The 9,439-nt window shown below is 39.1% G+C and overlaps 1 protein-coding gene across 1 annotated transcript in view; it reads right to left on the bottom strand.

The window, feature by feature from the left end:
- The window catches only part of LOC108748876 (leucine-rich repeat-containing protein 24-like), a 132,588-nt gene extending 125,620 nt beyond the window's left edge, over positions 1-6,968 (bottom strand). Inside the window, exon 1 of the mRNA XM_018487266.1 lies at positions 6,648-6,968. The gene's annotated coding sequence lies outside the window, so the exon portion shown is untranslated. The remainder of the gene's footprint in view (positions 1-6,647) is intronic.
- Positions 6,969-9,439: the final 2,471 nt, after the last annotated feature.

The raw sequence follows: 9,439 nt of genomic DNA, 5'->3' as shown, positions 1-9,439 counted from the left end.
ACCGGCGCGATAAACGACGAGCTAAAAATATGTTTTACCTCTACGCGGAATATCCTCAAGAATATCGCTCCATAATTTCGCTGTTTCCCTGATTTTCGAATCTTAACTAAAAAATTCAAATGAAAATTGAACATAAAACGATGCGGCGAACAATGACGAAGAACTCGTTCTTTTTTTTCCGCCTTTGTCAAATTTAAAACGATTTCAGTGAGGATTTCAATATCTATAACGAATTAATCATGTCGAGAAGAAAAAACTTTTCCTATCCGTACTTCTCAATGCAACCGCCAATTAATACTGACGAACTGAAATTGATAGCAAGCCGCGCAATAATGAATGAGCTTCGTTAAAAACGGCGGCATTGTACCGGAAATTCGTAATTAAAGGCCACCTTTATACGCATGTAATTGTTCCAACCCAACGCAATGATATGAAAACAATTGAGAAGGTAAGTGTCATGATATGAATTAAAGTTAAAACAAAAGTGCACGAATGTTTAAAAAAAAACAACTATCCGAAGTAATTAATATTTGCTGAAATTCGTTATTTATATATTATAATATATATTATTTTAAACATACAATTAAAGAGCATACAGCCACAACTAAAGATGTTCTAAGAGAGAAAGTAATGTATTTCAAATTAATACATTAAATAATAAAATGTGTAGACGTTTTGGTCATCAATTTGGACAATTTTTTATCATCATCAGTACAATAATGTGTAGATGTTACAATCAAATCTGGATATAATTATTTTCTACATGTTTCTTTAATTCAATGTTAAGATCTCGTTCAATGTAAATTAAAATTTGATTATCCATATAAAAATTCAGAAGAAATTCAATCGTCTTGGTTCAGAATTATTTTATTGTTAAAACGTTTTTTTAATAGACCGTTGTCTGGCAAATACAGGATTTCCAGATTATATATATATTTTATAATAAAAAAGATTTTTTTAATTATTAAAAACTATTATTACAGATTGAAATTTCTTGTAAATTACATAATTATGAAACATGTCTGTAAACAAAGATCCTCACAATTTTTGTATGATGTAAATGTATTTGTGCAAATATTATAATAATACGATGATAAAACCATACTTTTTTAACAGAAAATGAGATATTAAGTACACCATGTCGAGTGTCAATCTTTTATATTTGTGTGGGACGGAATTGTAATAAGGGGGAATAATTCTTAGTGAGTGGAGATACATTTGTCAAATTAGGGGCAAATAGATGTCTGGAAATCGATCTGTATCACTTTACATATTTAATCCAGAGCTTTGTCTTTTTATATGTATTTTATAGCATTTCTGAGACTAATCTTCTAAAGTACGACTACTCTGAATCAAGGATCATTACGTTATCCTAGTTAATGTTGTGATTATAATCAAATTGGTGATGGAAAATTTCAAATATTGTGTTTTCAGGTTTTATGATATCAGATTCCTTTATACGAGTGTTAAACTTTCTTTTGCTTTGTCCGACATATGAAGATTCGCAATCAAGGCAACTTATTTTGTAAACGACATTCGAATGATCTCTTCTTCTTTTAATTTATCTTTGCTAGTCTTAATAAACGGACTTAAATTATTCATAGCGCTATTGTACTGAAGATGGTCAAAAATTGACCAAAACGTCTACATATTTTATTGTTTAACGTATTAATTTGAAATACATTACTTTCTCTCTTAGAACATCTTGAGTTGCGACTGCTCTTTAATTGTATGTTTATATTATGAAGCCACCTTTAAAAATGTTTAATATACTATTTTCTCAACTATGTTTCTCTGCCTATATTGTAGATACTCTATTATTATTTCTTCCTACCTCCACATACGAGCTAGTACGGAACATCCGGTACATTCATCCTAATGCTCGTGTCACACTACGCATTGGAGATCGAGGATTGCTAATTGAAGATTAGAATTCGATCAATCAGATAGTTTTTAATTTTAACCCGTTTCGTTCTAATTGCCTGAATTCTAATCATCAATTCGCAATCCTCCAATCGTCGTAGTGCGACACGAGCGTAAGAATTAGTAGTAAATGTGATACAAGCATGTGTGACGAACGAAAAGGGATATATTGTCCATGCAATAGCAGGGTATCGGCCTTAGCATATGCTCCACAATGCGTCAAATTGCGTGTGCCTTTGAACGGCTCGTCACGCATGTTGCGCCGCGTTTCGATTGTTCGATAGCGGGAAGCAGACCGCATTTCCGTCACCTGCTTCGAACTTTCCGGTCAATTCCCGACCTCTTTCAACCTGCTGGTTGAACAAAAATCATCAGACCAAAATAATTAGGTACGATAGAGATAGAAAGAATATACTAGTCTTTGAGATGCTTTCTCGTTCCAGAATATTTTTCGTGCTCGCGGATTAAAGGAGGTCGTTAACTTTTAATATTAATATTAACATTGAAGTTTATTAAGGATTACCTCTATCGATCATGTCAGAAATAACATCTATGCATAATGACGAAATCAGCGACAATTATGTGCGCCATAATACACAAGAGTTCATTCGCGGCGTGAAATTTGCGTGAAAATGGAATACGATCGCGACTTTGAGGGTTGCCATATCATCGACGAGGTCCCGCCTGTATGAAGGAAAATCTTGGCAATACGTGTAACAATGCAATTTATATGCGTCCTGCGAAATTTACATGTGAAAGAAGCGCGGCACAACAACGGATATTTACGTCGCGTCACATTTTTCGTGGTTTCTACACGGGGTGTCCTGAAAAATGTCACGACGATGTTGTCGTACCGATCGACAAATGGATTACCATCTGCCTCTTTCGATCTTTCGATATCTTTCCGCAAACTCCGCGCGCGTATTCAACCTTAAAAGGGAATAGTTGTTCCGAAAGTTGTACAACTTTCGTTATCTTCGTTTAGGATTTCGAAACCGAGGAAGTTCAAAAAGTTTCGAACGAGTTGAAAGACAAAGAGCCGATAAACGAAGTATGTTAACTCACTCTATAACACGTTGTGATGTAATCACATCCGTTAGTAGATATTAATACTATCTCTCCGACCAGGCAGTGAAATTTAATATTAACCTAGTCTAACCAACAGTTAATTAGTTATCGTTCTAGAATTAATGGTTATTGTTTATGCTAATTATTACCACGCCGTCGGTATTAATTATTGTTCGGATACATTTTCTCTACAGTTTAATCTCGACTGGATCAGAAAGGATTTCATATACATATATACCATTCTGTTATTGTATTTCCAATTTATTCCTACCTCATACATAAAAATTATTCGTACAGTTATTTCAAAATTTCAAATGTTTCTCATTTTTTTACCATCGACTCCATCAATTTTTTTATCTAGCAAGCTCGAGCAAAAAAAAAAGAACAGTTATGTCTGACGGCTTTTTATCGAGAGAGTTGAAATGTACTAAGAAATCGATAAATCCTGTTTATCCAGCCAGCTGTGCGTGTCAAAATCCACCGGAAATTCAAGTGGAAAAAGTCGACACCCCACAACCGAGTCGTCGGCCCGAAAAACCAGACCACCACTTGGTCGATAACCCGGCTCGCAGTCGGTCTGCCTCGGGGTTACTAAGGGTTACAAACCCTCGGTTTTCACTTCGGCGCCAAAACAATTACATAAGTAACACGTTGAATTGAACGTACTTAATGTAAAAAACATCTGAAGAAAAAGGACAATTTTATTACGTTGAAAGTAATGAGAAACAAAGTCATAAGAAATGCAAATATTTTTATCGATTATCACGTACACACACAGTTTAATCGTAAGTTGTAATAAAACAATATTTCATTTATTCTCTATATTCATTTTCGAATTTTGTATTTCCTAAATATGGATTCACGAGTTGTTTTTCGACAGGTTACATAGCTGATACTACATTTCGATATTAAGTTTCAGTATTTCATTTTATTTCGATATTCATCGTAACAAAATTCTAACATTACAACTGCAAAACGTAACCGCAGTCAGTATTAAAAATTTTTGATACATTGAAAATACCAGCACTCTATAAAAATAAAGTTTAAGCTCGCTAAATTAATATTACTATTTTTTTATTTATATTAATATAAATTAATATAAATTAATCAATTATTTGCGCATTCATATGGCAAATCTCATTGAGGTATAACGATTTATGCAAAACTATTTCAAAAAAGCTATATCCCTCATATCTAAATATATACAGAAGTTTGCTAAAAGTCGTTGAATACTTTTCAGAGGCTATCGGATGGGATTCCTCGACATGCGTCACGTTTCACGCGAAAGTGGAAAGTTTTCCACGTGACTATGAATCGCAGAAGTTTCCACGATGGATTACTCGCCGATAGTGTCATCTGCATGTGAATGACAAAGGTGGATTAAGTTCCGTTATATATCACACGTTTCACGCTTCGGCCCACATATCCGTATCACGCGAAGAAAGATCCTCGAAAGATGACGAATACGATTCTCCGAAATTCTAGGAAACCTCGGATCATCCATACTCCAGCTTCCTTGAACTCAAATCTAGGCTCTCTTCGTGAAAATTTAAAGTTCCGCGAATAATCGGCGCGCAAACAGCAGCAGGTTCCGCGGATACCAGGCTCCGCAGATTCCTTCCACACAGATCCTACGTTCCACCAAAACCTTTACAAACTTTGCTTGCCGACTACGCTATCTTGCTTGCCACGTATATTAGATTCCGCGAATCGTAGCAGAAAATCTAACATCCTTAGCTACTCCCATCTACAAATCGCAGTTTCTACAAATTGCAAGTTACGATGCGCGCGCGAATCTAAGCGGTAAAACCTATCCATAACTCCCCACCTATATATAGCTTTTGTCTTCTGCAGCTCCAACATTGCGCTCCTAAATTTCACGAATCCCCGGATATCACAGCTTCCACGTAACCTGGCTTGCACATATTCGACTTTTCATAGGGACGCTATTACCGATGGAACATTCAACGATGAAAAAAAAGAGCACCCCCGGTGCCACAGAGACAAAAAAGAGTGGGTATCACAGACCGGGGATCGCACTCTTCCTCTATACCCTTCAGTCTTTTCTTTCTTTTTCTCTTTTAATTACCTCAATCGGTATCGCGGCGGAGCCATTAATTTCGTTTAATCGACTGCTCTTCTTTTCGTTGCCAACAGAAGAGGAGGAGCTCCCTTTCTCGAAAAGGGGAAAAAAACCCGAACGAAGACGCGATAGGGAGGGTAAGAAGGGGACATGCAAGAGAGCACATGCGATGACCTGGATGGTGAATCGCGTGACTTCTGCACGGTGAGAGATGATGAATTTGGCGAGACGAGGGTAAACGGTGCAAGGGGGGGGAGGAGAGGGGAGAGGAAAGCAGGGGAGTGGGAGTAGGAACTCCACCGATTCGTAATTTCGTGTGGAAACGCGATGAAAAAGCCGGCACAGGCGCTCTCATGCCGATTAATAAGCATGATACAACAGAAATTGTGGTGTCGAAGCAGTTGCGACGCGCGGCAGTGATTATGTTACGACGTGACAAGCAAGAAGCGACGAACTGCCTGCAGTGATTACGAGAAGCGAATTCTGACAATGAGGTGCCGCTGGCTGCCTCATTGAGTAACGGTGACACTGTCGATTAAAATAGTGAGATTGATTGTACGCGATTGATTAAACATAAATTCTAGCGATTTAATCACGGCGCAAGATGGATCGCGCTGACAGATTAACGCCGTTGCCAATCCTACCCGGCTAATAGGATAAAGGATTTCGAGTGGACGAGATTACAAGAGAGCAATTCCCGTTTTGGAGAACGGGGACTGCCATCACCCTCGCGACATTATCATTAGTTTCGACAAAACGGACTAACTACAAATTTGGCCTACTCGATTCATTACAGATGTAACAGAGACCACAGAGTCGCCGCATAATGGTACTCGCGCCATTTTACACGACAGAAAGAGGGAGAGGACGAGAGCACGAGAGAGAGAGAGAGAGAGAGAGAGAGAGAGAGAGAGAGACACGAAATCGAGCATGTCTAAGTGGATACAGCAAATTCTAGCTGAATTATTGCACTGCCACTTCCCCGCCATATAGATCCGTACGGTTTTAACGGTCCTATCGCAATTAAATTTACGGCATTACTCTTTAAATTCGTTCGTGAACCAGCATTTTAATTTACGTCACTCTTTTTTTTCCAACTAAAGCTACAATTAAATCTACGCCGCTCTTCCAATTCGCGATTAAATTCATATATATATCTCATCTACAAAACTCGCGGCCGCTCTTCTAATTTCTAGTCAAACTCGCGTTATTACATTCGCATGACTTTTTTAAATTTCTTAACCAAGTTCACAGCACTCTTAAACTTTCTGACCAAACTCTCAATTAAGTTTACGCCTTCTCTCCTGAAATTCCCAAATCAAATAAGCAACCAATTAAATGGATTCGTGCTACTTTTCCAATTTCCAAGTAACGATGTAAGTAAATTTACATCGTTCAAAGGGAGTGTTCCTTCCATTCTTGGAAATTGATCTCTCGCAGCATCTTTCGAACACATTACAAACAATAGGAACAATGATTTCACAGTATGCGTGAGAGCCTCGTGTTTTCTACACGATGTTTCCTCTCAGAAAATTCGGTCACGCGAGCAATTGATCGAAATTGATTTACTCACCTCTCTCACGAACCGTCACGAGCCGTTCGCCATGATCGCTGATATCCTCAAAGAGGACGTAGCATCTTCCCGTATCCCTCGCACCAGACAGGAGACACAAGATCTACATCCTTCCACGCACTGCCAGCTTTCGATCACTCCAAGTTTTTGTGGAGCACACGCGAAAACAATCACCCGCTTGTACGTCCGGATGTATCTCTTTCAAGATCCGAGATCACACAGAAAAAAAAAGAACGAGGTCACGTGCATCGAGAGAATCTCTCGATCAGCGAGAGAAAGACAAAGAGAGAGAGAGAGAGAGTAACAGAAACGATAACGACGATGAAGAGGTGGAGGGACGAAAAAACAAATCGCGAGAACGGCAGAAATCCCAAGCTCAGCGTTCGCGCAGCGACTGGCGCCTGACACCTCCACCCTTCCGACAACACCCCAACCACCCCCTCACGCGGGCCAGATGGGAAGGGGTCACGCGAAGAGTGACGGAGAAGACCGAGCGAGAGGATTCTCGCCACGAGTGGCGCTAGTGATGGGGGTGTAAGGGGGAGAGTAGGGATTGGCTGGCTGGATCGTATGGTGGATCGTACGGTTGGGGGGGGGGGATGAACTTTACGGGGATGGACGGGGACTGGGGAGTCCCCTTTCCCTCTCTCCCTTCCCCGACGAGGGTATTTCCCGTCGCTCTCCTCCTCCCCCCCCCCGCCCCGCGAGAGGAACGTGGTCACGGGGCGCACGCGCTCGGTCCTAGATTTCGTCTCGCCTCCTGATTTTTCGTAATAAAAACGTTTGTCTTGCCGAGTAGCGCGGCTCGCATATCGCCGGCACGGCTCGTGCGCTATATACGCGCGGCGCGTGTCTCCCCCTCTCTTCTCGCGCTTCTCTCCTTCCCCCGCCCTTTCTATTACTTTTGTGTATACACGAGAGGAGGAACGGACGGAGATGGAGCTCGGGATTCGGGACATACGTATGAATCTACGCGCGCGACGAAAATCAAGAAGGAATGAGAATCGATTGCGAGGGTGACAAGTAGCACACTGTCAAACAGGGGAAAGTCGAGTGTTAAGGGGTGTGACTAATTCTTAAGTGCACGCCAGGAATGGAATTTCCTCCTGCTCCAGAGAGAAAGATGCCCTGACGTTTGTCTTCTGCCACGTGGCGAGAGAGGGGTCGAGTTGATTTAGGAGCTCGGGTAATGGTGCTGTTGTGTTCGCTAATAGCGTCGCGATTTTGAGGTTATGTTTTTTATAATAGTAGAAATAAAGTACGATGAGCGAGAAAAGCCCATCAAGGTGGAAAACTCTCTAAAAAGACCTACATATATCAATTTTTTCGTGCACTATTATATAGATGGATTGGGAATTTTATTAACATTATGTGTGCGATGCTGAGATATAATAATCATGAAATAAATTATTATATATATCCAACGCTCATGATCATTACTTTGGATTAATGATCATGAAATCAGATTTTACTGTCTGTCTTCTCTCAGTGCAAGAATCCAACTTGAATATACAATATAATTTAACCTGTAATTTATCTGGCGTGGATATCCGTTGGAACATCTAGAGTTTGCGGTCCAAACTACTTCACGAAACCCACTCTAACACGCTGCACACTCGCGATGCAACGTTCCGCACATAATGATAAGCGTCAAAATTATCACCACAACCGCAACGAAACCACATAAGAAATAGTTAGGACTAATTTATAGCCGAATGTAGTAATTGGTCCAAATTACTAAAATATACCTACGATATTTACCTTAAAAGATATTTCAAATTTGCCGTCCGTCATATCAACTACACATTTTTTGGCGTATAAAATGTATGAAATAAACCAAAAGAAATATATTCCATTTAAATTATGCCAAATAAGCTATTTCTATGCAGATAAAACTCTGCCTTATCCGAATTACAAAAACTCATTTTCAATATGAAATTAAAATTGCACGAATTTTTCTCCAAATATTTACGATAAATTTTTCCCAAAAAACATTTGCGAGACAACGCATTTCTACCTTATGTACGTAGATACATCACAGAATATTTTTTAGTGAAGAGAATCTCCCGAAGGACAAAGCAGGCAACTGGAAAGTTAAATAGAAGCCAGTAATAACGAATCCAGAACGTGCTTCAAAAAATTGCAGGCGCACTATTTTCATATTTATCCCTTCCGCCGTAACGATATGCTGGAACTAAGGAGCTCCAGCGTCTTTGTCGTCAATTAGTAGGACAAAACGCAAGAAAAGATGAATTGCACAGTTTCTTAACGATACCAAAAGAAGACGGTCATTACGGGTACCGTCGTGCATAATGGCGTATTGATAAGGATTGTTCTTTAAGGACTGTTCGCGATTGTGAGAGAGGCGGCATTAATAAGACCCTCCCAGGCCTCGACAACAATTAAAGGATTAAAACATTTTTCTGCGACAAGTCCTCCCTCGTTAGACAATTTCGCTTTTTACTAAAGGCAAAAGAAGAGTCCACGATAAGTTCAGCCAAGAGCGAAGACAGAAATATTCCAGACTTTAAAATTTTTTTTTGTTTTCCTAAATAAAGTACATTTTGCATCGGAAATACTGAATCTATAAAGTTAGCACGACATTCTATTAATATATAAAGAATAATAACTGTTTTAGTAGCACTTCAAAATTCTGCGGTTCCTTATAGCAATAAAAAAAGTTCCGTAGTTTTTATATTAAAAAACTTAAAGTTAACACGTCGTATCTTTAATTTTAATTTTTTAATATAAAAAATACGGAACGCTTTTTTATTTTTACAAGAACTATAAAA

This window comes from Trachymyrmex septentrionalis, unplaced genomic scaffold (assembly GCF_001594115.1).
Source record: "Trachymyrmex septentrionalis isolate Tsep2-gDNA-1 unplaced genomic scaffold, Tsep1.0 scaffold25, whole genome shotgun sequence".
Taxonomy (NCBI): domain Eukaryota; kingdom Metazoa; phylum Arthropoda; class Insecta; order Hymenoptera; family Formicidae; genus Trachymyrmex; species Trachymyrmex septentrionalis.
This window is presented reverse-complemented; position numbering and strand designations above follow the sequence as displayed.